This window comes from Rhinatrema bivittatum, chromosome 4 (genome assembly GCF_901001135.1).
Source record: "Rhinatrema bivittatum chromosome 4, aRhiBiv1.1, whole genome shotgun sequence".
Taxonomy (NCBI): domain Eukaryota; kingdom Metazoa; phylum Chordata; class Amphibia; order Gymnophiona; family Rhinatrematidae; genus Rhinatrema; species Rhinatrema bivittatum.
The window spans coordinates 31,370,260-31,376,568 of record NC_042618.1 but is presented as its reverse complement, the minus strand read 5'-3'; positions in this window follow the sequence as shown (position 1 = coordinate 31,376,568).

The following is a 6,309-nucleotide window of genomic DNA, read 5'->3' as shown; positions in this document are numbered from 1 at the left end:
CAGAGGATGTGGTTAGTGCAGTTAGTGTAGCTGGGTTCAAAAAAGGTTTGGATAAGTTCTTGGAGGAGAAGTCCATTAACGGCTATTAATCAAGTTTACTTAGGGGCGGATTTTCAGACTCCGCGAATAGGCCTACTTTTGTTTGCGCTCCAGGCGCAAACAAAAGTACGCTGGATTTTAGTAGATACGCGTGGAGCCGCGCGTATCTGCTAAAAACCTGGATCGGCGCGCGCAAGGCTATCGATTTTGTATAGCCGGTGAGCGCCGAGCCGCGAAGCCCACCCCCATTCCCTGCAAGGCCGCTCCGAAATCGGAGCGGCCTTGGAGGGAATCCTCTAACGCCCTCCCCTCACCTTCCCCTCCCTTCCTCTACCTAACCCACCCGCCCGGCCCTGTCTACACCCCCCCCTTACCTTTCTCCGGGGATTTACGCCTCCCGGAGGGAGAAGTAAATCCCCGCGCGTGAGTGGGCCTCCTGCGCGCCGGGCCGCGACCTGGGGGCGGGTACGGAGGGCGCGGCCACGCCCCCAGACCACCCCGGGCCATAGCCACGCCCCCGTACCCGCCCCCAAAACGCTGCCGACACGCCCCCGAAACGCCACGACGACCGGGCCCGCCCTCCGACACGCCCCCGACACGCCCCCCTCGGAGAACCCCGGGACTTACGCGAGTCCCGGGGCTCTGCGCGCGCCCGGTAGGCCTATGTAAAATAGGCTTACCGGCGCGCAGGGCCCTGCTCGCCTAAATCCGCCCGGTTTTGGGCTGATTTAGGCGAGCAGGGCTCTGAAAATCCGCCCCTTAGGGAATAGCCACTGCTATTAATTGCATCAGTAGCATGGGTTCTTCTTAGTGTTTGGGTAATTGTCAGGTTCTTGTGGCCTGGTTTTGGCCTCTTTTGGAAACAGGATGCTGGGCTTGATGGACCCTTGGTCTGACCCAGCATGGCAATTTCTTATGTTCTTATGTTCTTATGAGAAGTCGATGTAGTGTGGGCAGCTGGCTCAGTTAGTTACCTTGACCTCAGCATGTGGCTGCCAGAGCTCCTCCCCTGTGCTGACCCCAACACTCAAGAATTGTCATACCCACTGTTCAGTGCATGAGCTCACTCAACCTGGGGATAAGACAAGAGTCTGGAAGGACTCAAAGCAGGAGGCTCAGGAAGATGAAAAGTTTAGGGTTCACTGTTGTCTGCTGCACAAAGCAGGGCCCGGCTGTCCATGCTCTGCATGCTTCCCATTAATTACCACATTCCAGAGCTCATGCTGTAGCTAGGAAGAAGAGGTGTGCTTGATTACGCATTTACTCAGAAAGAAGCTCCTATTTGTTTAAGAGTCACTGCTGGTGCTCTTGTTGCCGATGTCGAGGTGCTGGTCTGGTTCTGAGCATCAGGCAGTGGTGACTTTTTTCATGGCACACCAGTGTGCCATTGCTCACTATTTGGGAAACTCTGTTATAGGGGACTGATAGCTAGTGGAGATTTTGTAGGGTAGGTGCGATATGGTTTTCAGGCTTGCACCCCTCTATCAACTGTGCAGCAGAGTTTTGTAGGGCGTTACCTGTTTGTGAAGGGTGTTACCTGTTAAATACTCGTACTCTGCATACTCCCTATCAGCCAAGACTTTGCAACATTCATGTTGACCTCTTCCTTGGGCTGAGCACATGCAGCTAGAAATCAGTTACAGGAAGAGGAGAAGGAGGAAGCAGATGATACCTCAAGACAACAGTATAACTCCTTGAGGTTGTACTCCTCCACTAGTGCCTTAATGTCTACACCCCATTTGACCCATCTTCCTCTCTCCCATCCCATCACTGCCCGCTACCCTGATGCTGAAAATTGCACACCCTCTATGGGTCTATCTTTAGCTTGGGGTCCAGCTCAAGTGCAGTGTAGATTTCCACCAGGTCTGGGACTGAGTACCTCCCTCTCACCTTACTACCAGCAATAGTAGAAGGAAGACCTCCAAATGTCCCCACTACCAACAGCAGTAAAAGGAGAAGAGTCAGATAACAGACTGAGCAGGGTAGTTGGGAGGAAGAGAAGAGTAAAACACCAAGGGTCTGAAAAAAAGCTTAGCAAATTAGGACTTAAGTGTAGTAGATATGTGTTATGTGGAGAAATTTACTTTCTTAGAAAGCTGTCTCTGTTTTTGGAATCTAACATCCAGTCCCCTTACCATAGCCTGCAGAAACCTTCTGTGCTGCGGTTTGAAATGGTCGCCATACACGTTTTGACTGAGGAAATCTGCTTCAGGTTGGGCCTGGCTTCAGAATGGTAGAGACAGAGAACTCAGTGTAGCATCTCCCTGGACAGTCAGCTGTGGGTTGGAGGGCCATTCGCTAATTTAGTCTTGGCTCATTTCTAATTTTCAGTGAAAGTCCAAAACTTCTAACATGTAAATCACCATATCTTTCTGAGCCTAGACCCAAAATATAAACTTTGTCTTCCTTTACCGGCTGCCCTGCATTTCCCACACTCTGCCTACCACTAGCTTCATTTTTTTTTTTTGTCTCCTTTGATGGGGGATTATTTTTCTCGCCGCAGACTTCTGCTGATTGATGCGGCATGGCTGCTTACTTTCAGATAGGGAAGGAGAAGGAGCAGCAGGAGTTTGTGACAGCATTTAAAATTGCTATTACAAAATGGCCCCAATCTTAATAGCGTAGGTGGACGTTTGGTTTTATGAGCAATTATTCTTGTCCATGCCGGCTTTTGCCTGGCCAGGGCTAATTTCTGTTGAAGAAGATGCCTAGCCTCACGGCTGCATATTAATATAATCCAACCTGTGCACATTGTGAGATATCGGCCTGCTTTATCACTGTTATATGCTTAAATAGCCATGCAGAAAATAGAGTGAGCACATTTCTGAACATGTATTACAGGATATTGGTGTTCCATATGATGGCTTTAATAATCTATTCTCGAGACAAGAAGACAGCAATATTAAAAACAGGAGACGACTCCCCTAATCAAATGATGAAGGATGCCAGAAAGGTGGGAGTGTATAATCTATAGAGACATTGAGGTTTCCCAAATAAACATAAGGTTCCTTTTAACTTACGGATAAATACATTTTAATAGCAGTAGCTACTATTTGAAAACTAGCAATGCAAGGGGAAAAAAAAATCAAGGTTTATTCATGATTGATATTTACCTTTTTTTGAGGGTGGGGAGAAGAGGGGAAGGGGAGTTGGACCCTGGAAATTTCCACTTATTTTTATGAGCTTTCATCTCAATCGGAAATGGCCTTGCCTGGGGCTAAAGGTGTCCTGAGCCTTCGGGTCGCAAGTTACCTGCTGTTTTTCTCCGTTTTTTAACCCTCTCCCAGCCTTCGCAGTGACGGTCCTTGATCAGGGCCCATAACCTGCATTGACCTCTGGAGCCGAGGGCAAGGGGCACCTCGAGTCTGACCAGCAAGCGCCTGAGTTGTGCAATGGCTGAAACACACACACACACACATGCAGGGACTGTAAACGCTGCCGAAGCAGCGGATAGTTTTTCTTCAATTATAGGAATTTAAAATGAACTTTCAGACAGTTATTGGTGTAGTGAGAAGCTAACAAACTATAATTAAATCGAGTGAGTCACCTACTAGTGAGGTCAGAGTTGATCAGCTGCTAAACATAGTCAAAAACATGTTTAAGTGAATTATGCCCGTTACAGCATTCCTCTGTAAAAATAGGGACATAAATATATTACTTACTCATAGATTAAACTGCAAATGAATTGTTCTGTTGGCACTTTAAAGTTTGTTAATTATTTGATCTGTAAATTGTATTGTGCCCATGACCATATGGTAGTACATATAATGAAAGATTTATTTTGTAGAGAAATATATTACGTTATAGTTGGCTTGAATAGAAGTCAGTACAAGATGCTTGATATAGTTGAACTTTGCTTAAGCATGCACAGTAATTGCCAGGGCAGAATGTTTAAGGAGCTGTCATTTCAAGCACCAGGCTCCAAGGGGGTAGACTCGGGAGGAACAACAGAAAATATTTCTTCATGGAAGAGGTGGGAGGCTACCTGCAAAGGATTCCCAGTGGAGACAAAAATCAGTAATAGTATTCTGGAATAAGCACAGGTGATCCCGAATTGCAAGAGAAGTAAGGGGAAAGCCAGAGATCAGAGTCTATGGCGCTGCACCAGACATGAAATCGGGCTGAGTGGACGGGCCTTATCTGCCATCATATTCTTTTTCGTTGTTTACCTACAGGGAGTCAGTTCAGGCCTCTGGAGTTAGCTAATTCTTATTATTCATTCTTTGATTTTAAGGGGCTGAGAGATAACTGGGACTAGAGATGAGCTTCCTGTGTGGCAGACTCGGAACCAAATAAAAATATGCTTTACATTGGGAGGCAGTTTTGTCATTAATTTAAGTGCACCTGTTAACTTTGCAGTATTCCAATTAGGAGGATTTCTCGGAAGCACCCTCCTCCGTATTCCCAGAAAAAATGTGTCCTGTTACTATTAATAAACGATGTATTAGAATTCACCTCTATTAAGTGCTTATTTCTAATCTGATACCGAGTTCTCCTCTGTAACCTCCCCGCTCAGTCTGTCCTTCCATTGCCACACACCTCTTGACAGGCTGATGATTTTGGTGATTTCACAATGACATAAGATTATTCTGTTTTAGGCTGTTTGTCTTATCATACTTACACTAACTCTCAATAAGGCATTCTTAGAATAAAATAAATAAATACATTCCTTTCTGGATCGGCTCTGTCGTTTTCTCCTTGTCACCTACTTCCTGTGCCTCACTCTTCTTAGCGAGACACGGGAGGTCAGGATCCTAGGACGGATGGCGCCCTTTGGCTCGCCCTTTCTAAAGCGGCATTTTGTGCGGTTTTGTGACGCTTTCTCATTTCTCTATGAGAGAGGAGGTTTTGAAATAGGGATGTACAGGGGACATTTTTAATTTTTAAATTTTTTTTTAAATTTGGATTTTGGTTTATTTAATGTTTATTCTGGTTCGGTTCATTTGCCCACCAAAATAAACATTAAATTTACAAAACCTCCAAAATTAAAAAAAAAAAAAAAGGGTCTGAAATGGGGTCTTCTTGAGCCTACTTGTCCTCCTGTAACCGACCCAGGCCTCCTGGTACCACCCCGGGCCCCTCTGCCTCCCCTGTAACTGGACAGGGGCTTCCCCAGTCCCCACTTAATCCCTTCCATTTGGTCTTCCATGAGGAAAGGGGTAGAAGTGATCCCCCGTTGCTCCTGCCTCACCAGTTCCCACTTGACAATGGCACCAGCTGGCCCTGAGACCAGCTCAAATGTTCCATGGTCATAAAGCATAAGGCTATAAAACAAAATTACTCCAGTCACAGGGCCACATGGCACAATTTTTCTGTATGGCCCCATGTTTGTGTGGTTATATTTCAAAATGGCAGAGACCTCAGGGCCATTGAGGAGCTATGAGTCAGTGGGGAGGACACACCAGGGATTCTTCCTGCTCCTTTCTACATTGAAGATCCTGGAAAAGGGTAAGTGGGGGGGGTCAGAGAAGCCCCATTTTAGCTCCAGGATGGGTAGGGAAGTCTGGGAAGGGCATATTTCCTTTTTTTACAATGTTCTGAAAATATTGAATATTTTAGTATATTTTCTGCTAAATCAATTTTTGGTTCATTTCAGTCATAAGGAACCAACAATTGACTTGTTTATTACAAAATGCCCATTCATTTGAAACAAATACACATCCCTTGGTTGGAATTTGTTGGGATAATAGATTGGTTTTAAGATATTACTTTCTTTTTAAACTGTTTTGCAGTCGTATTTTGTAATTATTATTGCTGTATTTTTTAGTATGTTGCTTTGAATTGTTTTATATTTTGTAATTTATTATTACTGCATGTTGTAAAAAGCCACTTTGGGTCCTTTGGGAGAAAGGCAGGGCACAAACCAAGAATAAAATAAAACAGTTCACCATGAGACTTATATGTCAAGAAGTGCAGTGTTATGCAGAAACCTAAAGCTGTATAAGACTGGGGGTGGGGGGATGTGTTCACAGACTGGGAAGGAGAACTTGGGGTGATATTACCTGACGGCAGTGAAGCAATGTGACAAGGTGGTGGCTAGGGCCAGAAAGATGCTGGGCTGCCTAGAGAGGCATAACCCGCAGAAAAAAAAAAATGCCCCCTGTACAGGGCTTCTGGGTTTCATTATGAATTGTGAAAAACTGAATCTGATTCTGTCACAGAAGATCAAGTTCATAGGGGCATAGATTGGCTCTCTAGAAATGAGAGCATTTCTCCTGAAGGAATGACTGCGCTACCTCCGAGTCCTGGTTTATCAACTGATACAAAGGG